Source organism: Dermacentor andersoni, chromosome 4, assembly GCF_023375885.2.
Source record: "Dermacentor andersoni chromosome 4, qqDerAnde1_hic_scaffold, whole genome shotgun sequence".
Taxonomy (NCBI): Eukaryota; Metazoa; Arthropoda; class Arachnida; order Ixodida; family Ixodidae; genus Dermacentor; species Dermacentor andersoni.
Genome location: NC_092817.1, coordinates 179,540,766 through 179,565,913, shown reverse-complemented (window position 1 = coordinate 179,565,913; position 25,148 = coordinate 179,540,766). Strand labels below are relative to the sequence as shown.

The window sequence follows — 25,148 nt, the reverse complement described above, 5'->3', positions numbered from 1 at the left end:
ATTTACCGCACGATAGAATCCTTGGGATTGATTTTATGCAGGAGTGCCGTGCCACTGTCGACTGAGGAACAGGCGAGGGTCGCTTGTGCGCTTTTATTAAACAGCCGACTTGTCCCCGAGACAGGATGTCGTAGTTTAACATGCCCTTCTACTGGCTTATAGTGCAGCTAGCGTGTCAGTTAATGCTTCTAAAACTTACGCGAGATCATTTGACGCCATGATTTAGTTCTTACCTTTGCTTTCGCCGAAGAAAAATATCTCCGTCTCGCAATGTGCAATTTCTCACATTGACGGAAGAGCTTAGCTATGGGTGCTAAACTGTTCATCCAAGTCCTTTGCTCTACCGGAATGTAGGCGTCTTGCAGTTTCAAAATACAACAGCGTTTGCATGTGAACCTAATCCAACGTGATAACGTTGGAATCTACCGCTGTTTGCGCAACCGAATCTGGAGGAGGAGGAGGAGAAACATTTATTTAAAAAAAAAGGGCAAGCAGGTGTCTTTCTGCTTGTGCGGGAGGCGCCCTTAGTCCAGGGCTCCTGCGGCTCTTGCTGTCTCCCGGGCCCGCCGCACCAGTTGCTGCTGGTTACGAGGGTCCGAACTAGTCAGCACGGCCTCCCACTGCTCGGGTGTGGGGTTGGGTACTTGCGGGGCCGCCTTCACGTTGGGGCATGCCCATGTGGTGTGATATAGGGAGGCGTAATCATTACAAAGGGGACATTTGTATGAATATAGTGTAGGGTGGATTGCGTGTAGTCTGCTTAATTGTGGGTATGTATTGGTTTGTAGTTGTCTCCATGTTACGGCGTCTTCACGTGAGAGGGTCTTGTGTGGAGGTGGGTATTGTCGTCTGTTCAATCTGTGGTGTTGTAGTATGGCGTTGTATTGTAAAGGTACGGGCTCCATGGATGCGTCCGTATCTCTCTCTTGTGGCGCCCGGGAGGCATCAGCTCGGGCTACAGCGTGCGCACGCTGATTTCCACGGAGGGACTCGTGTCCTGGAGTCCACACTATTTCAACGTCCGGGAACGTAGAGGCCTGTTTGAGGAGTCGGTGGGCGATTGAAGATATTCGACCTCTCGCGTAGCTACGGCAAGCTGCCTGGGAGTCGGTAATGTGATGTACTCGTTGGTCAGACTAGAGGTGATGGCCAAGGCGATGGCTGTCTCCTCCGCTATGAGGGCGCTGGCAGTGCGGACCGTCATCGAGACCACCTCTTGTAGGTTATAGTCGACAACGCTGGCCGTCATGGCTGCTTTTTGGGGGTACTGCGCGGTATCTGTGTATAGTGTGGTGGGGAGACTGCCATATCTTGTCTGTAGAGCTTTTGCGCGAGCTTGGCGACGATCGGCATGATGTTCCGGGTGCATGCTTCTGGGGATAGGGGCTACTTTGATGTGCTCTCAGAAGTTGGGGGCCAGATGTATTGCTTGTTCGTGGCCTTTGCTGTGTGTGGGGTAGCCTAGGCGCGCTAGGACTGTTCTTCCTGTTGGTGTGAGGGCTAGTCGTTCACCTTGGCTTGTGAGGTGGGCGTCTATAATTTCTCTTATAATATTATGGACTCCTAGGGCTTCAAGCTTGAGTGTCGCTGCTCCCGAGGGTAGGCCGGGCGCTTGCTTGTAGGCTTTCCGAAGAAGTACGTCTAATTGATCTATCTCCTTGGGAGTGAGGGGCAAGTACGGGGCAGCGTAGGCAATGCGGCTGATTATCAGGGCCTGGACGAGCTGTATTATGTCGTCTTCTTTCAGTCCGTATTGTTTGGTGGTGATACGGCTGATCATTCGCATGATCTGGAAGGTGGTCTGCTTGAGACGTTGGATGGTGTATGCGCCTCCGCCGTCCTGTTGTATGTGGAGTCCGAGAATGCGGACGCGGTTTACTGTGGGTATTTCTTCGTCGTCGAGGGTGAGTGTGATGTTTGGTAGTTCATTGAGTTTTCTTCGGGATTTCTGTTGAACGACTAATAGTTCTGACTTCTCGGGGGAGCACCGGAGACCACTTGTTTTTGCATATTGCTGGACGACGTCGGTCGCTTGTTGAAGGGCGTCTTGTTTCTCTCCTTCGGAACCAGCGGTGGTCCAGATAGTGATGTCATCGGCGTATATTGCATGCCTGATTCCTGGTATTGCGTTGAGTTTGTCAGGTAATTTCATCATAGCAATATTGAAAAGGGTGGGTGATAGAACAGCACCTTGTGGGGTTCCTGTGTTGCGGGTAGGTAACGTCGGGGTTCTGAGTGAGCCAATGCCTATTGTGGCCGTGCGGTTGCTTAGAAAGGCGCGTATATAATTGTAAGTATTACGACCACAGTTCGTGAGGCTTAGATTTGTAAGGATGGTATGGTGAGCCACATTGTCGAAAGCGCCTTTGGGATCGAGTGCTAAAATCGCTCCGGTGTTGTGCGGTGAGATGTGTTCAAGGACTTGTTCCTTCAGCTGAAGAAGGATGTCGTGGGTAGAAAGGTGGGGCCGGAATCCGAACATTGTTTCGGGAAAGAGGTCGCTGGATTCTAGGTAAGGTTGAAGGCGGTTCAGAATGACATGTTCCAGAAGCTTGCCTAGGCATGAAGTCAGTGAAATTGGTTTCATATTTTCTAAGCTGGAGAGTTTGCCTGGCTTCGGAATGAGTGTGATGTCCGCGTGCTTCCAGTCTGCTGGTAGTGTACCCGCTTCCCAATGATGATTAAAGAGGTCAGTAAGGGATTGAATGGTGCCATCGTCCAGATTGCGCAGGAGCTTGTTATTTATTTTGTCCTTGCCTGGGGTGGTGTTTCGTGTGAGTGCATGGAGTGCTTGTTGCACCTCAGTGATAGTGATCGGCTTGTCGAGGTCGTGATTGTCGCTCCCGCTGTAGGTTGGGGGTTGTCCTTGTGCGGGTTCGAAATCGCCTATGTACCGCGCCCGCAACTCCTCCAGGATTTCGTCATCAGAACCCGGATGGTTGTGGAGGATACGTTGGATTGTTTGCTGGCTAATTGCCTTGCTCTGTGTGGGGTCAAGAAGATGGCGTAGCAGCGACCATGTTTTGGCCGCGCTAAGATTACCCTGCAACTTGTTGCATAGTTGTCGCCAGTTGTGACGGGTGAGCTCCCCAGCATAAAATTCCGCGGTTGCCGTGAGTTTCGCTATACGTAATTTCAATTTACGATTATGTTTTTGGCGCTTCCATCTTCTAACAAGGCCTCGACGTGCTTCCCAGAGGTGAAGAAGGTGTGGGTCTACGGCCGGTATGTCTGTGGTGAGTGTGATCTGTTTTGAATGTCTGGCTACGTCTTGATGGAGCTCTCGTACCCACTGCTCGAGATCCGTAATACCCGTTGAGGACTCATCCGCTCGCTCTTTGCGAAAAGCTGTCCAATCTGTGAGTTTTGTCTTTTTTATCGGGTGGCGTGCATGCGTAACGTTCAATGTGGTGGCAAGTATGCAGTGGTCACTGCCCAGAGTTTCCTCCGTGTTGTGCCAGGCAGCTTGCTGTATCCCTTTAGTGAGGGTGAGGTCAGGGCATGTATCTCGGGAGACGCTGTTGCCTAGACGTGTGGGGTATGCGGGGTCTGTGAGGATGGTGAGACGGTGCTGCTGTATCGTGCACTGGAGTGCAGTGCCTTTTGATGTGGCTGTCGTGTAGCCCCATGCCTGGTGAGCAGCGTTGAAGTCGCCTACAATCAGCAGACTATTATTTTTGGCTATGCCAATCGCTTTAGTGATCAAGTAGTCGAACTTGGCCTGCTTCTGCTTGGGTGGGCTGTATATATTCAGTATGAAAAGGCTCTTTCAGCCTCGTTGGAGTGGCAGGATCTCAATTAGGTTATGATCGACGTCACTGCCGTCTATTGTGTGTTGTGTGGTTGTGAGCGTTTTAGCTGTAAGTGTGGCCACGCGGCTTTCAGGCGTGGTGGTATGTGTGTTGTAGCCAGCTTGAGTTGGGTGTGTGCCTGTTTCCTGTAGTGCGATTACGCTTGGTGTCGTTTTGGAGTTACTTATGTACTGTCTCAGTGATCCTTGCTTGCGTTTGTAGCTGCGGCAATTCCATTGCCAGATTATGAGTGGATTTTCGTTCCTGTGGTTGGTTTTGCTATTCGTCCTGGCTGACGGGTGGATCGGCAGGGTGTCCCTGCTCTACTTCCTGTTGTACTAGTGTTCTGACTTTCTTGCGTCGCTGATCTTTTGCGAGCCGCGTTTCTTCAATAACACTTGCCAGTTGCTGGATGCTTTGTTGCATTGCTAGAAGCTGCCGTTGCAGTACATCAACTTTCTCCTCGACTTGTGCGATTTCTGTCGGTTTTGCTGGTTCCGCGAGAATCATGGGTTCAAAATGCTCCGAAGATGAGGGCATTGAGGGTGCGGTTATTGGTGTGGAATGCTGAGTGGCAGTAAGAGTCGCATATAGTTCTGCAATCTGCGTGCGAAGTTTGTTGTTTTCTTCATGAAGGCGTTTGTTTTCTTCTCTGATGGCCTTTAGTTCAGCTAGAATTTGCAGTTGAACATCAGTATTGTGTATGGGTGAAGAATTATGTGCGGTGACCGAATCTGAGTTGTTTAGCATAATCAACAAGGCTATTTCCACGTAGAAGCGCCAAGACTTCGTTACGCAGCTGTCGAGACACGCCAAAGTTTTCGATTTTGCTCAGAAGGCGCATAAAATCACGCATCGAATGCGCTCATCCGTCAAACGATCAACACCGCATGCACCCACCCTGTCTGACTGACGCCCTAGCGAATTTCCTCGTCAGTGTGCAAAGTAATCTCACAGCAAACTAGCGATACGCAAATTGCAGAATTTATGCAACTTATACAAGTCGTTGGGCTGCGCCTGTCACCTTGGTGAAGAAAAAATACGGTTCTTGGAGATTCTGTCAGGGGGCGGAAACTCCCTATACCTCCATTGAGACACCCGGTCGCATGCCGATACGCGGCAGCAGTGCCGCTAACGCCACTGGCGGTTGCCGGATAGCTAACTGGAAATAATTCACAAACAATACAATGCCACCATGATGTCACAGATGAGGTCAAAATGTAGAGGGTTACCGGCACGCGCGATTGGACTACTCGCGCCAACGCTACCAGCCGCGGGGCGCAGCCACGTTTTTGGTGACGTCAAAATGACGACACGCTCCTGTCAATCATCGTGCAACCGAGCACGTCGTCTGCTAGCCGCCGAACCCGACGGGAGTTGTGAAGTTTGGAGCGATCATACGCTCGTTACTAGACCGGCTTCGCATGGCACGTGTGGTGGATTGGATTGGATCCAACCGGCGGCTGCAGAATGGCACATTCGGATCCAATCCATAATTTAATTCAAGAAATTGCATGTGCTTTGGGAAATTAGGTTGTTGCGCTGGCGTTGCTCGAGGAGGAAAGAGAGCGGGTGGTGGTGCGAAACACGTTTGATGAAACGGCAGAAAGCGAGTTTCGGTGTCACTTTCGTTGCTCGAAACAAATAGTGTGTTGGTTGCAGAGTGAAATCGACCCCATTATCGGTGCCAGCGTTCAACTGGGGTGTTGTTGCTGCCTCTTGAAAAGTGCGCCACTGTTCCCATCGTTTCTTTGCTCTTTTTTTTTCTTCTCCTTGTACGCCACGCCACCTACGCACAACGCAGAGAAACTAATTGTTATATATTGCAGTAGTCACAAGTAGCACTATTTGAAAGCGTGTTTGGGCTAGCGAAGAAAAAAATAATTTTTTTAGATAAAGACTTCATTTATTTGAAAGACGAGAAACATTTCGTTTTACAGTACACTGTTTGCAAGCAGACGACAAACGAGGGAAGTAAACTTCCTGGGAGTCACTGTTTGCCGATTGGCTGCTCTCTCCGCCCCGTTCTCAGAAATTCTGCATGCTGCCACGTTGCGACGTCGCGGCAACCAAACAGAACACCTATCGAACAAAGATCTCCGATCGCGCCCCACGTGACCAACCGCGATCCGACTTTTGATATCGCTGAGCGAGTGGCAAGCGTGAGTTGGTGATTTCGAAGGCCTCACGAAGACAAGCACTTCCCGCGCTTCGCCAGATTTAACATTTAGAAAAAGAGAAATAAAGAAAGTTAGAATGTCCGGCAACCGCTTATAGCGCTCACGTACCTTAAAACCGAAACTACCACTTAACTTCCGGGGGTTGATTCTATTTTGAAGCTTCTCAACTTTATAACCAAGAAAATGTGTAACCTCTTCATCGCATTGATGACGTCGTGGACTGCCCACATTCAGCGTCTTATTTTTGTACAGTGAATTTGCGATCTGGTCAGCGGCAAACTCCAATGGATCCAACTGATAAAGAAAAGGCGCATTTCGTTACACAAGACGGCTTGCTTGAATTTAATGGCATGCCGTTCAGCTTGTGCAATGCCAGCGCAGCATTTCAAACATATATATGAAAAAAGTACTTCGCGGCCTAAAATGGGACACTTGTCCATGCTATCTGGACGATGTGGTTATCTTTGGCCATACATTTCACGAACTATTGCCTTGACGTTGCCCTAACCTGTCTGGTTAAAGGTGTGGTAGCATTGAACTCAAAGAAATGTCGTTTTGGAGAACGCGAAACACTGGTTCTTAGACAACTTCTGATCAAGGATGGGATCACATCAGACTCGCATTAAGTTGCCGCTGTCAGCAACTTCAATTAGCCGCGGTATCTCTCCGGAGCTGCGAAGTTTCCTGAGCCTTAGCTCGTACTTCCGGCGCTTTGTTCCCAATTTTGCTGAGAAGACATATTCACACGTGTACTTATTCCCTTCTCGCGGACTGCTTTCCAACCACTAATAACGTGGTTGGAATAATAATAAGTTGTCACTCAGCACAAGACGAGCCAGCATGATTGGAACTTATTGGAATGTTGGCGACGGTTCTATCCGTTGTGTGTTGTCTCCGAAGGTTGTGTAATCTGATTGTATGCGCGACGCGAATTGTTTAGCACATTCTGGAAGACACGCGGGCTCCAGGGATTACTCTAGAAACTTCAATCACTCATCTGTAAAAGCCGACGCGATTGACCGGCAGATCCGATTTTCGACGATCGCCGACCGTGTTCGCCGCTATCGTTACGCATCGCGTGTCACCTGTTCTGAGGGCACAAGTTCGCCCAATAAAAGTTGGTTTCGTCATACAGTTTTGCTACTGTGTTCTTGACCTACAACGTGACATCTGCAGTTTGTCTGCCTGGTTGACTTGCTGCAAAAGGACGTACATTTCCGCTGGACACCGTATTGTGAATCATCATTTCTAGAGCTGAAGTTGTACTGGCCTCAGGGCTAGTGCTACGACCCTTTTGCCCATCTGCTACCACAGGAATCCATACCGATGATAGTGGAATCAGTCTCGGCGCAGTGCTAATTCAATGCTAAGTCAATGCTGAACATGCACTGTACTATGGAAGCCACTTGTGCAGGAAAACGGAGCGTAATTATATAGTCAGAAGACAAGACTTTCTCGCAGTCGTTTTAGCCGTTCGCCAGTTTCGTCCGTACATTTTTGGCCGTTACATTTAAGTCGTCACCGATTGCCACTCTCTTTGCTGATTGGGTGGCCTACGAGAGACATATGGCCTTCGATCGGGATGGGGCTTACCTTTAGAATAGCTTGACTTTCTGGTATACTACAAGAGTGGTAACCGCCACGCTGACGCTGACTGCCCCTCGCTCTTTCCTCTGCCAACGCCTGAGTGTGATGCTGACAACATCTTACCGCTATTCTCCCTCCGATTCCCGACATTGCTAATTTCCGGATAGAAAAGCACAACGACCATAGCTTAGATCATTTATTCGCTTCTGCCAGTCAATGTGAGCTAAAGCTGTTTTGTGGTTCACGACGATCGCGTTTACGAGAAAAGTTATTCCTGCCAAGGAGTCCGTGTGCTCCTCGTCGTTCCACTGACCATACACTCACACGTCCTTTGCGTCATGCAAGGTGACCCAACTTGTAGTCACATTCGTTTCGCCAGTGTTGCATCACATACAAGCAATGTCCTGCTGCCGAATATGCCGACCGTTACGTCGTTAGGTTAATATAGCGTTACGACCGTAACGTTACGACCGTTACGTTAATAAACGTTGCAGGTTGCGAGCAATGCAAATGTCATAAGCACTCTCCGACTATGCCGCCAGGTCTTCATTCTGTGCCACCACCTCATTCTCCCTTTGAGAATGTGTGTGGACCCTCTAGGCCCATTCGCACGATGACACACCGTCCACCGTTGGACGTGGACGGTGTGTACCGTTGGACGTGGACGGTGTGTGTGAGTTTCTGCGTCCGCCTTCTGACGCGCTACGCAGAAACTGCCGCAATAGCTGCCTTGCAATGGCTTTGCTTGTTTCACAGTTCCTGCGTTGGCAGAATAGTTCTGCAGAAGCCCGCAAGGTGCAGAGTGATAATTAATTAAGGGAAAACCTTTGTAGCAATTGCTACGAACGGGTGAATGTCTGATTTCCCCTTAATTAGTTCATGCGTTTATTTATAATTCTTCGCCATGGCCCTGCACGCGTCGTCATCAGCGATCGGGGACATCCATTCGTCGCTGTCGTCACTGATTAAATCTTCCGTGTGTCTCGCTGCCAGTTTCATTATGCCACATCACGTCGCCTACAGATCAATGACCTCGTCGAAAGCCCAATCAAGACTATAACGATCATGCTATCCATTTATGTTCTTTCTGAATAGCAAAAGTGGAACAAAGTGCTACAGTGCATGACTTACACACAGAGCACCGTGCAGCCTAAAACTACCGGGTTCCCTCCAATCTATTTTCTTTAAGCTAGCTCGCCTCGCAGCTGTCTCAACACCACTCTTCCTCTCACACTCGACGTGGATACCTTAGTTCCTTATTTGCTATACCATGCAGGAGAGGCACGTCTTATCGCTCACCTAGGCTCTCTCGGATCTCAACATCGTCAAAAGCGTGCTACGACACCAGCAGTCTACACATTTCTTATCTTAATGTGACCATGTGTGGTTCTGTACACAACTCTGCAAGCGACATTTGCGCCAGATGTAATCGGTGCACTACTCCGATCCACTCGGGATTCTTGATCGCCTCAGTGACGTAACATATGTAATGTCTCGTCTCACGAGTGGTGCTCGCCGCTGGCATCACGTGCCTCAAGCCTTACCGCCATCGATCCCATGACCGAGTTGTCCAGTGGTCATCGTCTGCGAACGGGGAAAGGAAATGTATTAACGGAAGATGGAATGAGAGGATGAAGTTGTAATGTACAGCGAGCGTCTCTGTAACGGCCTACGATGAGCTATCATCTCCATCCGGTAAATAAACGCGAGCTACCATCACACTATTTATGAACAAGTCTCCTGCGGCGGTCAAATGAAGTAAGGGCTGTTTGATTTATCCCGCCAGCTTTTCTACATGGCTCACTTTTAACTTCTGAGGCTGAAAGAGCAATATTTGGTACAACAGGAACGCATGCCCGTTCATCCCTTGAGTTGGACACGAGATAAAGGGCACACGCGTAACAACTTTATGGAGAAGTGTAAACGATGTGATCGAAACTGAGACTGTCTGTATCTCGCGGTACTCTTTAGCACTTGCGAATGCTGCATGTCTAGCTCCTCATTTCGAGAGCGTGGTCATATGTGCTTCGACCTAAAATATAGCAACTGTTGTAGCACACGTGTACAAAGCTAGCGTTAGTGTGCTTCCGATGCTCACTTATCCGTATCATGGCCTGGTGTAGCTACATAAATGGTTCGCTATAGGTTCCTATATGTGCATTTCAGTGGCGTAGCCAGAAGAATTTCTCATGGGAAGCACTCGCGTAACTGGGGGAGGGTGGGCGATCGCATGCCAACCCAGAAATTTCTGGGTCGGGGTGGAGGGCGTGCCTAGTTTTCCACCCCCTCGCTGCACCACGGATGCATTTGTTTATGCTTGTAGGTATCATGGCATGCCATGAATTTAGTGCAGTTTCCTCAGAATGCAGGGACATTTCGATCCACAGCGGAAAATACCAGTGTTTCACTGACTTGTGACCATGGTAAACGAAAGAGGCGCGGTCAACTGTGCAAACAAGGAATGCTTATGGGCTGAATCTTTTCATAGCGAAACTGGAGGCACGGAATATGGCATTTGTTGTTCACAACACAACGTATCAGGGTAGAGGAAAACAATCCTTGTGGTATCATGAAAATGAAGTGATACAGCTTGAACGACTCGTGCCATTTTGTTGTTTCTGCGAATGAGGCGCAAACTTTGTTCTGCGGCATATCAGAAATTTTTTTGCCTGTTCGGATGTCTGGAAGACTCCCATGAAATATTTATTATATATTTTCCTATCACCACATGTATACCCACAAGGTGTTGATATTCACTTCTTCTCAAAGCTGCACGCCATCATTCTTTCCGAGTTAAGCCTGTATCTGCAATATACCTTGAGTAATGACCCCTTGAGCCGTGAATGAGTAGTCACGTCATCAAGCCAGTAATCGAAATGGCTTATTTGTTCTGCTCTTGGCATCATGTAAAGATGTTGAATCAACAGAATTAAATTGGATAGAAGCAACTGGAGAGAGAGCTTCGAAGAAAGAAACCTGCAACGAAGTATTATAGGCAAGTGTAAATAATCGCAGTTGTTTCGCTTAAAAGTTGTGCGTCTTAGTGTTAGCAAAACATTATTGTAACTCTATCTTGAATCCAAAGATGACCATTCTTATTGCTACATGACTGTCAAAGACGGTAGCCGCTACTGCATCACATATGCATGTGTGCTGGCATTAATCTTGGCCAGGGTTTGCTAAGGCCAGACTTGTAAATACACTGTGAGAACAGTTAGCAGCTTTCAGTAATTCCAGGTTAGAGTTTTGATGGAGGTGCTTCGTAACTCTTTTGATGGCGGGGCTCTTTTGGACACCACATAGAGTCTACCACCTGTCATCCAAGTGAAGACACGTCACCGCCTACTGCATCTCAAGCTATTCAGATCACGACCCTCTGACATTCAGGCGATCTCGGCATAATGTTGGAGATGGACGGTGGTGAAGTCGACGAGGTGCTTAACATCTAAGAGTGTGACAGTAACCATGATTGGGATTCAATCGTCGTGTAGACCTACGTCATCTTCCACCTTGGCAGACCTGCTGGCGTCTACGTCCAAACCCACGAGGGCAATTAGACCACCTGGGACGCTTTCAGACAGCACCTCTGTCAGCTTTCCAGGAAACTACACGATTGCCACTTTGCCGAGAAGCAACTGGTGCTACATAGCCACACGTGAACTTAGCCTTTCTTATCGTACATCAATGGCGTTCTAGCTTTGTCTGAAGAAGCTCATTAGACGATGTCTGTGACTGACCACAAGACTCACAAACGTAAAGCCCTCACGGACGACGCATTCGTCTCCTTGTCGTTATCAACGTGGTGACCGTTGGCAGCGTAATCTTAGTGCCACCGCTTAGAGGAACTGAAGAGCCACCTCATCTCGCATCACTTCGGGCTTCTCCCGACCACCGCTCCAACTTCGGAATACGAGGCAAATACTTGTCAACTGTCTACATCTGACGACCTTGCACGTATGGCCTGATGTAAACTCGAGGCAGCTTATCCGGATGCTCATAACACTGTGCTCTCTGGCACCTCGACTTTGGCTATTTCTTTGATCCAAGCCGTTGGTTTTCGGAAATTCCTGGACATGGACCTGTTTAGTGTCTGCGCCATGAATAATTTTCATGGTGCTGTAACCTCGGTGGAGCGTGTCGAGGCCGCGCGTATTCCTTTTGTCGTGCCAGGAATCGTCTTTACGATTAAGAGCTGTAAATGAGCTTACATGTCCCCGGTTTAATCGTGCTGCACACCACCTTTTCTATTACCGTGGCCAGAAGCCCTCTCTGTCACCTCTGCGTTTCGCGCTTACCTCGCTCCCTGCAGCATTGCTCGCCTTTTCCGCCCAACAACAAGTTATCTGCAAGTACAGTTCCCGAGGGCGGTACGTGCCATGCCCAGTCGCCTCCGCCGTCCATGTCGTTCACTAACAAGCCATCGCTCTCCCTCCCCGTCCTGTGCGCGTAGCGTACCGCTTGGTAAGGCTAAAAGTTGAGGTGCCACTGATAGCCACCTAGAGGGCACTTCCAACAGTACGCACAGGAGTAGTAGCAGCCGGCAACACTTTGCAGCAAAGATAGCAGAAGTTAGCGGCTGCGATTTCTCCTTTGTTTGGGTGCCAGACTGCTTCTTCTGCGTTGACAGCTCTCTGGAATACGCGGGCCTCTGTGGGAGCGGGCATGAACACGATGTTGGCCATGTTTGGGACAACACGGTCCACATACATGCCAGGTGCGTTCCGCAGACAAATGCTATGAACCCCATATAAACGATGTGGAGCTCACGTTAACTAGCCGGTAAATTTTATAGAGTAATGCGATGTCTCGATTGCTTTCTTTAATTATACCCATGCCATAATACTGCTTCTGTACCTCAATAATAAGCACTCGTCGTTAGTGAAGACTTACATCTCGGAACAAATCCGCACGGTGCAATGTCTACACATGCCGTTCGGATCTTTCTGCCAGTCAATAGAAGTGACATCGACGAATTAGTACAGTAAAAGTCGACTCAAGAAGAGTAATTCCGAATTTATTGATGAAAACGCGTACGCTAGTCAACGAAGCAAGCAAACGCAAGGGTTAATCAGAGTGAGTGTTAGCGCTGTACCGCCGAAGCAATTCGGCTGCATATGCCGATGAACTGATGTATCGACTGGCCTTTTTGTAATTTTAAATTCCCTAAGGGAGCTGCTTGGAAACGTACAAAGCTAAAGTTTTGCCAACTTTTCAGTGCTTTTTTTTTTAACGTTCCTAGAGGGAGATGCCACATGATATATATATATATATAAAGGCAGAGTAGCGTCAGTCGAAGCAAATGGGCGCTGGCGGCAATGCAAGGTTTAGTCCCCTGTGGCATAAGTATAACAAGAAATAATTCAATTGAGCACAACATTAATATGCAGAAAGGGACTACGTTGTAAACAAAACCAATGAATCGGCGTGGCGAATCTGCTGAGACAGCATCTAGGTGTGACGGATTCCCAAACGTGACACAAGCTCTTCAGCGAAAATGGAACAAAAATAGCATATGCAGCAACTGTTAGTAATTCTCACCTTGAACTACCTATTTTCTAAACACATCCCAAAAGACCACAACATCTATGAGCGCGATTTAGACCCTTTACAAACGAGGCAGGGTCAAAATCTCGCACCTCCAAAAATCCACAACAGGTCTGCACGAAGCAACTAGCAACAGTTCAACATGCGCGATATCGCGCATAAAAGAGGTGCAAAAACATGAAGTGCACGACAGCTAGTGCGAGGACTTACCGGGCCGCATAAAACCAACAATTTCGATTGTGCAAGCTTTAGTAGCTTTAACACACAACACGACGCACTCGTTCAGTCGAGCCATTCAGCTGCCTAGTTAGCGCACGCGGTAATGAACCGGCATACGGCATTCAGAACTTTAGCGAATTTCCTTTAAATGGCATGCATCACTGCAGACGAACTTGATCGCTTACCCATCTAAATATTACCGAACGGAAAAAACACTGAAATGACAAAGGAAAGGATAAGAACAAGAAATTTGCCGCTGAACGGCGGCGATTAATTACAAACGTTGCTCCCGCTGATGAGGGTTTGCGGGGAATGATTAAAACCGTATCGTCGGCACGTTTTTGCCGGTATTGGAGCCACCCACCATGCCAGAATTCTTCTTCGACATTCCTTGAAGCTTTGACCACGCCACACATGCGAAGGTTGTTCCTTATTCTGCTCTGTCTGAAAACGCGAATAAGAAAGGGAAGCACGCTCAAAGACGCAGAAAACCACGGCGCGCTCCTGGCTCGTTTGCCGGTGTTCTGCGCAAGGCCGCCACCAGTGGCGCGTCCATCGGCGCGCAAAACGCGCACAGGCGCCGGTATCGCAACAGAGTTTTGGGAAGTGAAGCTTGAGCTAAAACGCTCTGCTAAATTACTTTCCGACTGGAATATCTTTGAAGTATACATCAACGACCTTTGAATCAGAGCTATGACCGACGCCGGAGTACACATCTGTGTTTTAAGTACAAGTTTTCGTCATCGAATGTAGATCTTAACACCTCCTATACCGCAAGCCGTACGCATCGCCGATGGTGCGAGAGTCACTGTTGTTCGGTTAAGCAGAATCCAGATTACGGTTACCGGTCACCAGGTTTTTGTCGTCCTTACGCAGTAGCCCCTTGACAAAATACCTAGACTTAATATTCTTTCTTCTAATTGCAATCTGACCGATTGCTTCACCGGGGCGTTGCACCTTGTACTGAGTAGAATTTTTTTACGTCTATGTCCGACCTCTGAGTCACTTACATTCAAGCGAGATTGTTCACTTGCCGAATAAAACTGGGACGCCTGCCGAGGTACCATCTTTGCCTGTGGTTCCACATGGAAAGTAGTAGATGTCGTCCCTTACGCTGTCGCTCCTGTCTACAGTGCCGTACTGACCATTCATCATCATCAGCAGCAGCCTATTTTATGTCCACTGCAGAATGAAGGCCTCTCCCTGCGATCGCCAATCACCCCTGTCCTGCGACAAGCAATGCCAACTAGCGCCTGCGAATTCCCTAATTTCATCATTCATTTCTTTATAAGTATCTTCCCACTATTCTCGGGGAGAATTAAGGTAGCTGTGGAATCTCTGTAGATACTCTCCAAGATATTTACGTAAGCGTCCTGCACTCATTGCTTACGTAATGCCTTTACGATTGCTGGTATTTCCACTGAATCAAATGCCTTTTCGTAATCTATGAAAGCCATATAGCGAGGCAGAGTGTATGTACTCTGTGGATTTGCCGATTACTTAATGGATGACATGAATGTGGTCCACTGTAGAGTATCCATTCCTGAAACCTGCTGTTCGCTTAGGTGAATGAAGTCTAGTGTTGCTCTTACTCTATTGGAGATTATCTTGGTGAATATTTTATATAATATTGGATGTAAGCTAATGGGCACATAGTTTTCAATTCATTGACGTCTCCCTTTTTGTGAATTAGTAAAATTTTGGCATTCTTACAGTTCTCTGGGATCCTTGAAGTCGATTCGCAGTTCGTATAAAGGGCCACTAGATTTTCAAGCATTATGCCTCCACCATCGTTTATTACATAGAGTGATATTCCATCTTCTCTTGCCGCTTTTCCCCGTTTCATATCTTGCAAGGCGCATCTAACTTCATCGATAGGTTTAAAAGGAGCCTCTCTAACCTGTTCATTACTAATATGAATGGAGGTATAGTTCCTGCTTTGCGTACTTACAGGTGACAATATAATTCTTACTGCGCTTGTACTATGTCTTCGAGATTGCTGATGATATTACCCTATCTTTCAGTGCATACATCTTGGTTTGTCCAATGCCTAGTTTCCGTCTGACTGTTTTCAGGCTGCGTCAATTTTTTTTTACTGCTTTCTCAGTTTTTTTCACCTCATAGCTTCGAATATCCCTTATTTTGTCTTTGTTGATTAGTTTTCAGTTACGCGAATTCTATCTGATCTCTTATAATAATAATAATAATAATAATAATAATAATCTTTATTACATCCAGTCATGTCACTGTTACAGATCCAGCCCGCATAAGCAACATTGCTTGTGTGCGAGGCTGGGCAGTCAGCTGGTAGTACTGATATGTGTACAAACAAATAAATTAATAAAAAGAATATAGGAAAAAAATGATATTGCAAAAGTGAACAAAAGAGATTATTTGAACAAAAGAAATTATTGCATCAACAGGGGAAAAAAAGTACACATTGACATTAGAGATGACTTCGCAATCAGGTTCGCATGCTTCAAATCCCGAAGAAAACATCAAAGAGTATGGACATTACGTATCACCCATGACCTTAAATGTGATTTTATTTGTTTAAATGTTCCCGCGATATCATTCTCCTTCAATTTATTAAAATTAGCCGGCACGTAGAAAGCACGAGTTCTCTTGCCGTAGTTTGTGTAAAGAATGAAAGTGCCTTGAGTTGGGCACTTTCATTCTTTGTCGTTTATTTATTAGTTCTTTTGTTAATTGGGAGCGCTTACCTACTGGTTGCCTTGGGGCATTCATTCCCAGTTCAATTGCTGCTTCTGAAGCCAGCGTAGCTCCGGTTTCATTCATTGCCTCTATGAATCTAATGTAACATAAATGTTCATCTCTCTCTTCTAAGGCTGCAAATTTGCTTGAAAGTGTCAACCTGAATTGGTGTGCTATCACCCTTACTGCGTCTAGGTTGGCCTGTTTCTTCTTGACCAATTTTATCCTTTCTCTCTTCAAATTCAGATGAATGCTAACCCTCGCTAACCTATGATCACTGCACTTTACCCTACCTAACACTTCTGCATCCTGTACTATGCTGGGATCGGCAGAAAGGATGAACTCAATCTCATTTCTTGTTTGACTATTAGGGCTTTTCCAGGTGCACTTTTTATTCCAACGCTTCCTGAAGAAGGTTATCATTATTCGCCGCTTATTTCGTGCCGCTAATTCTACCAACATCTCTCCTCGAGTGTTGTTATAATCCACGCCATTGTTGCTAATTTCTGGTTCACCAGCCTGCTTTTTCCCCACTTTTGTTTTGAAGTCGCCCATGACTACAGTATACTGAGTTTGCACTTTTCGCATCGCTAATTCAACGTCTTCATAAAACTGTTCTCTTTCTTCATCATCGTGACTGGAGGTAGGAGCGTAGATTTGTGCTACCTTTATAGTGTACCTCCTATTTAGCTTTCTTACGACTACTGCAACCCTCGCAATAATTATGTAGAATTCGTCAGTCTTGCCTGTTATGACATTATGCATCAGGAATCCTACTCCGAACTGCTTCTTATCTGCTAGTCTTCTATAGAATAGGACGTGACCATATGTCAGCACTGTAACAGCTTCACCAGTTCTTCTTACCTTACTTACTAAGGCCAATGATATCCCAAACAGGGCCTGATATTTCCTCAAGGAGTTCTGCTAGGCTAGCTTCACTCGAGAGGGTCCGAGTGTTAAACGTTGCAAAGGTCAGTCTTGGCTTTTAAAAACATCCTTCAAGTTGTCAATGTTCGCTTCACCAAGCGAGTCATACCAAAGGGGATCTCCATGCCTCGCCGTTTTGCACTGCAAGGCTTCCACGCAGAACCCATGAGCCTTCCCTCAGAAGGGCACACCGACGTTGCTAACTAGTGGTTGCTACAAAATCCACAGCGTAATCTCAGGTCTTCCTCCTACTCACCCTGAAGGCCGCCGGCTGCTTGTCGTGTCCTATTCAGGAATCTTAGAATTACGTAATAGGCATTTCGGCTAGACATGTCTCGCCGCGCATACACACTAGTAATGCCAGCCTTGTTCACCGGTGCCCCTATCCAGTCAGCGTCTGCGCCTTAGAAAAGCGTCATCCAGCAGAAAGCGCGAACATACTTGCCATTGGTCTTATTGAGCCATCCTCCAATATCTGGAAATCCCTGGTGGCGGCCCTTAGAAATAAATTTGAGTCATAGCACTTTTTCATGGATTATAGCCACGTCAACACCATTACGAAGATACAGGCCGTTTGCCACAATTGATCATGCCCTTGATAGCATGTATTGTGCTGTGTATTTTTCTTCTATCCACCTTCACTCTGGATATGAAAGATTATGGTGGACAATATGGAGCCAGTCAAAACAGTATTTGTCACTCCTAATGCTCATGCCTTGGGGTGTGTGTAATACGCCAGCTACATCTGACTGAACGATAGACCCTTCTTCATGAATTCAAGCTGCTCACATCCCTGTGGTATCAAGACGTTTTAATCGTGTTTTCAACTGCATTGGAAAGGCACCTTCAACTCGTCTGCATGGTTCTTGACGTGTTTCTACGGGTGAAATAGCACTGAATTGGTCTAAGTGCAAGCAGCGACCACCGTGTTGTCATTTGTGAGCATAATGTGGGCACTACTGGCGTACAACCTGATGCCATGAAATTTGGAACCGCGAAGGACCCGCTACATACCTTTCCGTGCCCAAGCCGTATGGTTACCCTAATAGCCCTTGCTTCGTGCAGGGCATGTTCCGTCAGATTTTGTAGCAAGAAAAACCTGCTCCGTGAAGATATCCTAGGAGAGCTGTGTCTGTGCCCATTCGTGTCATAAATGCTTGCTCCAGCATGTGCACTAAGCGCCAAGCAATATATATATATATTTATATATCTATACATATATATATTGTGGGAATTCATAAGCTATTCTTTGTCATCTGTACACGATCATCATCATATGGGGTTTATATGGGGTTCTTCTTCATCATCGCTTGTGGGGCTGGCTCTCGAGTGTGCTCCGTGCTGTGGGCGTGGTCGGTTCGCCTAATCTTGTGACGCGGAATAAAAGCCGTGATTACTGCTGCGTCACAAGTGGTGGAGTGTGCTCTTCGGTCCCCCGTCCTCTGACTCCCCGCTCAACCTCCTGGAGCTTCGATCGGGTCGCCGATTGTGCCAGCTGTCCGCCAACATGTCGCAGGACGAGCCAACAGGCACTTCTACTTCCACCATCTCGGCCTCGACTACCCCAGCCTCTCCGTATTGGGTTGTCAGTGGGCACCAGCGTGATCCCCATCTGTTTGCTGGACTTCGCGGTGAAGACGTCGAGGATTGGCTGGACGACTATGACCGAGTGAGTTCGGCTAACCGTTGGGACGATGCGTCCAAGCTACGTCACGTCGCCTTTTATCTGACAGGCGTAGCGAAGACTTGGTTTTTCAACCATGAGGTTGATTTCACGAACTGGGGCGCTTTCAAACAGCAGCTCCGCCAAATCTTCGGTACACCGGCTGTTCGTTCTGCCCTCGCAAAAAAGACGCTCGACACTCGCAAGCAACAACCCGGTGAATCTTATACGTCGTACATCGAGGATGTGCTTGCTCTTTGTCGACGCGTGAACACGGCCCTGACCGAATCAGACAGGGTTCGCCACATCCTCAAAGGCATCGGAGCTATTGCTTTCAATGCTTTAGCCATCCAGAACCCCGCTACCGTCGCTGATATCGTCGCTACTTGCCAGCGCCTTGACGAACTCGAATCAGTACGGTTGCAGCCGGACACCACTGCAAACACTAGCGCCGACGACCCTACGTTACGAGCAATGATACGCGCAATAATTCGAGAAGAGCTCCAGTATCTTGGCTTAGCAGCAAGACCTATGCCTTCTCATGCCTCCGATACCAATCTGCGAGATGCCATCAAGGAGGAATTGGCATCCATGGCTGGTGCAGCGTACACGGTCCCTCTAACACCTAGGGCCCCATCGACGTACGCACTAGTAGCCGCAGCTACTCCAGTCATCGTCCCACCGATGCCTCCAAAACCAACACCGGCTCACATCGCTTCCATGACTACCAGCGCACCTACCCAAACCAGCTATCCGCAGTGGCGTCCTCCTCGTCCCATCTGCTACTACTGCGGCTATCGTGGCCACATAGCGCGTTTTTGCCGCAAGCGCCAGCAAGACGAGCGTCGCGGATATGACGTATACGAACGGGATGACTTTTCGCCCGGTGCTATTTTCCAACGTCTAGGGAGCTTCCATGACCAACGCCGTCCTTATGGTCCACCGCGCGGACGCTCTCCATCGCCTACTGTAGCATCCGAGACAGCTTACCGTCCTGCGAGACGCCGCTCGCCGTCACCCCTTCGCCGCTCTACGTCCCCACTGAGACCTGCTTCTCAATTCGCCGAGCGTCGTCCGGAAAACTGAATTATGCAGCTTTTGGAGGAAAAGCTGCATCGAACGACAGGACAGAAATTCCTCCATCGCGTCCGTACAATGTGATATTGGTTGTAGTAGAAGGTGTACAAGTAGAAGCTTTAATAGACACTGGTGCTAGTGTTTCCGTCATTCACCGTGATTTGTGTTCGCGACTTAGGAAAGTTACGACCCCCTATGATGGACCTACGCTACTCGCTGCTCAAGGGGCCTCCATTCGACATATTGCTATGTGCACAGCTCGTATTTCCATCGATGGACTTCTACATCACGTACAATTTGCAGTGCTAAGTTCGTGTGCCCAGCAGCTCATATTGGGATGGGATTTTCTTTCTACGGCCTCCGCCTCCATCTGCTGTGGACAACGCGTTCTCCACATGACCGACACGACCTATTCACTTCATGCAGCTGACACACCCCTTCACTTCGTTGCTGCAGAAGATACCGCGTTACCTCCTCGCCATCAAAGCATCGTTACTATCACGTCTGATGTGATTGACTGCGGCGACGGGCTCGTCTTACCATCTGCACGCTGTCTTGCAAGAGGGATAGCCTTTGCATCAGGGCTCGTTAGGTTTGATCATGGCGCTGCACTTCTCTACGCTACAAACCCGACATCCGAAAAGATTCTCATCCCTAAAGGCACTACATTGGCTTGCGCCACTGCATCAGAGTCTATATCTGTTATTTCCTTTAAACCACCTTCCTCTGAAGGTCCTTGTACCGGACGGGCCGCATCTCCTTCAGCTCTTGCAGCTGCCATCAGTTCCGACCTGACAGCTTCGCAGTCACAACAATTGCTTGCTTTGCTCCGAAAACATGAAGCTTCCTTTGACGCGCATTCATCTTCGTTGGGAAAGACTTCGATTACGACGCATCGGATAGAGACAGATGGTACATCCATCGTGCGCCGTAGACCATATCGCGTATCGCTAGTCGAGAGGAAAGTCATTGACGAGAACGTCACCGACATGCTCCAACGAAACATAATACGCCCCTCTGCTAGCCCTTGGTCTTCCCCCGTTGTTTTGGTTCGCAAAAAAGACGGCTCTGTTCGATTTTGTGTCGACTACCGAGCACTTAACAAGATCACACGCAAGGATGTATACCCTATGCCGCGAATAGACGATGCCTTGGATTCCCTGCAGGGTGCCGAGTACTTCTCCAGCATCGATCTGCGTTCCGGCTACTGGCAGATACCTATGCATGAGGACGATAAGGAGAAAACAGCGTTTTCAACACCAGATGGGCTCTACGAGTTTAATGTCATGCCATTCGGCCTTTGCAATGCGCCCGCAACGTTCGAGCGCATGATTGACACCGTTCTTCGTGGCCTAAAGTGGAAGACTTGCCTGTGCTATCTCGACGATATTGTTGTTTTCTCGTCAACCTTCTCTCAGCACCTGCAACGTCTGGATGAAGTTCTCACGTGCCTTGCCAACGCTGGACTTCAGCTAAACACTAAGAAATGCCATTTTGCGAGCAAGACAATCAAAGTTCTAGGTCACATTGTGAGCAAAGATGGCATTCGTCCTGATCCTGACAAGGTTTCCGCAGTTCAGCACTTCCCTCGTCCCGAAAAGACCAAAGATTTGCGTAGTTTCTTAGGCCTCGCTTCCTATTTTCGGCGATTCATACGGGGCTTCGCCTCAATAGCGTCACCTCTGCACAAATTACTGGGTTCTAATGTTCCCTTTGTGTGGTCTCCCGAATGTGAATCTGCGTTCACCCATCTGAAGCGCGCTCTCACATCTGAACCAGTACTACGCCATTTTGATGAAGCTGCTCCTACCCTCCTGCATACGGATGCTAGTGGTCACGGAATTGGTGGCATTCTCCTACAGCGAGACGACACTTTAGGTGAGAGGGTCGTCGCATACGCAAGTCGCGTTCTGACAAACGCCGAAAAGAATTACACCATCACGGAGCAGGAATGTCTAGCTATCATTTGGTCTGTGCAGAAGTTTCGACCTTATCTTCACGGCCACCACTTTACGATCGTTACAGACCATCATGCATTATGCTGGCTTTCGACGCTGAAGAACTTGTCTGGACGACTTGGTCGGTGGATTCTTCGTTTGCAAGAATACGACTTTACCATTACCTACAAGTGCGGAAAAAAACACCAAGATGCAGACGCACTTTCTCGCTGTCCGCTTCCTACGACACCATGCAATGGAGCTCCAACTACCATCCGTGACAAGCTTTCGCTCGATCCCTCCTCAGATGCTTTCTTGTTGGCCACTGTCGACGAGATGCCTCCACACGACAACAAATCCTTCCAATTTCATCAACTTGCCGACTCTTACTGTCGGCGCATTATCGACCACCTTCAAGGAGCTTCGCGCCCGCCTAACGCCCGCCTTCGTCGGCAGCTGACGCAATTTAAGATTGACAACCGCGTCCTATACCGTCATGTCTATCACCCCGACGGTCAACGCTGGGTTCCTGTTCTGCCACGCTCTCTACGTGCTTATGTCCTGCGGGCTTCTCACGACGACATGACTGCTGGTCACCTTGGTTTCCAGAAACCCTATGACCGCATCAAAGGGCGCTTCTACTGGCCTGGATTGTCCGCCAGTGTAGCGAGGTATGTCGCTTCCTGCGCTCTATGTCAGCGTCGAAAGCTGCCTACATCAGCTCCAAGCGGACAACTGCAACCGGTTCCTTGTCCGTCGCAACCATTTGAGGTCGTTGGAGTTGACCTATATGGCCCACTTCCTGTGACTCTCACCGGTAAACGATGGATTGTGACAGCCGTTGATCACTTGACACGCTACGCCGAAACAACTTGTGTGAGTTCTGCCTCAGCCTCTGAAGTTGCTGCATTCATACTTCAATCCTTAATACTGCGTCACGGTGCTCCTCGCGTCCTCCTGAGCGACCGTGGAAAAGCATTCCTCTCGCAACTACTAGACGAAGTACTCAGAGCCTCCGGAACCACCCACAAGACTACCTCCAGTTACCATCCGCAAAGCAACGGCCTCACAGAGCGATTTCATCGCACGCTGTCAGACATGTTAGTCATGTACATTGACCCGGATCACAGAAACTGGGACGCAATTTTACCATTCGTGACCTTTGCATATAATACCGCCGTTCAACGCACGACCGGTTACTCGCCATTCTACCTTGTCTATGGTCGTTCGCCCTCTTCCTGTCTTGACGTCTCTTTCTTCGCGCCAACGGTTCATCAATGTCCTTCCTCCTGCGAAGAATATGTGTCCCGCATTCTGCGTTGTCGCCAGCTCGCCCGCACCAACATCGAAGCACGGCAACAGGACCGCAAGCAGCATTACGACGCCTCTCATCGCGTCGTGTGCTTCCGCCCTGGTGAGGAAGTGCTACTCCGGACACCAGTTCGTACTCCTGGCTTGTGTGACAAGTTTCAGCTTCGGTTCATCGGCCCCTACAAAGTCTTGGAGCAGACTTCTCCAGTGAACTATCGCGTGGAACCAGTTATTGTTCCAAATGACCGCCGCTGCCGCGCCGCTGAGATTGTCCACGTTTCCCGTATGAAGCCTTTCACGAGACGTTCACCGCCCCTTTGAATTGCGGCCAGGATGGCCGCTCTCGCGCGAGGGGACATTAGTGTGGGAATTCATAAGCTATTCTTTGTCATCTGTACACGATCATCATCATATGGGGTTTATATGGGGTTCTTCTTCATCATCGCTTGTGGGGCTGGCTCTCGAGTGTGCTCCGTGCTGTGGGCGTGGTCGGTTCGCCTAATCTTGTGACGCGGAATAAAAGCCGTGATTACTGCTGCGTCACAATATATATATATATATATATTTCGAGGGTCCTCGTAACTTGCTATCAAGAAATACCTGGCCAAGGTAAGCCCATATTAGACCTCAACAAAATATTGCTGTCTGCGTCTCCTTTTACTACTGCGCTGATAACATGAAACAAGAAATAGCATGTCTGTTGTACTAGCATATGTTGGGCCGGCAGTTTTCTGGCTTTCTCACAATGGCTGTCTTTGCGGAAAGTTCATGTGGTTTAAATCATGCAGCAGAATATGATGAGAGGTTGAACGACCTACGTGACCGTAGTGTCTTGTTCATAAACTACTCGAGCGAAAGAAAAATATTTAGTGTAGATTTTCAGTGTGTTTGTACAGGTGAGGAAATGCGGTATCAAATTCGTATCTCTGATAAGCGACTCATGATTTGTACATCTGTATTTACTTCTTACGTATTGCTCTACCTCTGCAGATGAACAAGACGAATATGAAACTCCAGCAGCTGAACCTCGTTGCCACCCACGTAGTTGGATGGCTGGCTCATAACCTCACGTTTAACCTCGCCCTGCATGAATGCGGGGGCGCAGCAAACCGGCTCCACAAGATGCGTGAAATGATAGGCTGACGGCACAGCGGCTTCTCATGGTCGATGGATGGTGCAGCCATAGTGCTCCTTTTCAAGCTGCAAATTGTGACAAGACACGCTGAAATAGATGACGCATCATCTCGCCAACGAGATAATCTTGTACGCGGCAACGCGGTAGAGGACAAAAAAAAGACTATTACAAGTACGATATAAAGATGCATAATTCGGACGCCGCGCAACTGTACGAGCGTAATACTTTCACAAGTAACTGATACACTTGACCAAATGTGCACACGCGTCCTCTTTATTGGCGCAAGTAGTGCAAATTGTGATCTTCGTGCTTTTACTAATGAGTGGCTGGAGTTAGCACTTCGTTTGCGTCGTCAGGTTTTGATCATGGCGGCGTCCACCGCAGCCTTCTAGACTTTCTAGTACTGTATATTCGGGGGGGGGGGGGGGGGGTTGGATTGTTGCGCACTGGATTGTGCCAGCGCTGACGCGTTCGCATGTCATAGGGAGGCAAGGGGGGGGGGGGGGTGAAGTCGTCCCCCAAGGCCCCTCCTATCGACCTGAAGGTGTCGCTCTTGCTTTCGCAAGGAGCAACTGGAGGCGCAGCGTTTACTTCGCTCTAGATAGATATTCCGGATCGGCAAGAAAAATGGAAAGTTAACGCAAAGGAACTGAAGTGACGGAAAAAGCGTAAGAAAATTCTGTCACCACTATTAAAACATGCAAGGCTCCATACACACTGGACCTATACTGTGGGATGCAAACTAAAGGCACCCCATGCAGTAAAGTGTATCAGCTATGGCTTCCCGATTGGTTTAGCTGGCGAGTCGCAAAACATTGTGCTCTGCGAAGTATCAGTCGTATCCCATCCCCCAATCACTGATACATATACATCATCATTATCATTTATTTTTCCTTAAGGACCCCTGTCGGGGTATTACATAAGGGGGGGTTACAGAAGATAAGGATAGAAACAAAGATATCATTGCAATTTCTTAGAAAACTTAGCCTGTGGATTCGTATTAAAAACATATGCAATGTGATGTTATACATATGATGAATGTGGCGAATATACATATGCAAT

The 25,148-nt window shown here is 48.2% G+C and overlaps 1 long non-coding RNA gene across 1 annotated transcript in view; it reads left to right on the top strand.

The window, feature by feature from the left end:
* The window catches only part of LOC129384960 (uncharacterized), a 57,030-nt gene extending 32,747 nt beyond the window's left edge, over positions 1 to 24,283 (top strand). Inside the window, exon 3 of the long non-coding RNA XR_011893704.1 lies at positions 23,942 to 24,283. This is a non-coding gene — a long non-coding RNA (uncharacterized lncRNA). The remainder of the gene's footprint in view (positions 1 to 23,941) is intronic.
* Positions 24,284 to 25,148: the final 865 nt, after the last annotated feature.